Genomic DNA, 393 nt, shown 5'->3' on the forward strand with positions numbered 1-393 from the left:
GAGGAGGGAGAAAAAAATTGGGGGGGGCACTGAGCATGCATGTGCACCCCCATGCCTCTCCCAGGCAGGAAAGTCTGCAGGGGAAAGGGCTGGGGGGGGCGGGGGAGTGGGGCTGGGACTGGGCAGGGATTGGGAGGGAGTGGAGCAGAACCGGGACTGGGACCAGGACCAGGACTGGGTTTGGGCTTGGGGCCAGGGCCCACTGCGCCTGTGTGGCCACCCCTCCTTCCCACATGCCTGGAGTCATTGCCCAGCACTGGCAGCCCCTGCAAAACTGCCAGCCCCCAGTCCCACACTGGCCCCAGCTGCCTCCCCAGACTGGCCCTGACCCAGGGCCCACACCACCTGGGGGGTCCCAGAGCTGGAGGCTGGAACGGGGCCAGCTTCAGCTGC

This window comes from Alligator sinensis, unplaced genomic scaffold, assembly GCF_000455745.1.
Source record: "Alligator sinensis unplaced genomic scaffold, ASM45574v1 scaffold1300_1, whole genome shotgun sequence".
Lineage (NCBI taxonomy): Eukaryota > Metazoa > Chordata > Crocodylia > Alligatoridae > Alligator > Alligator sinensis.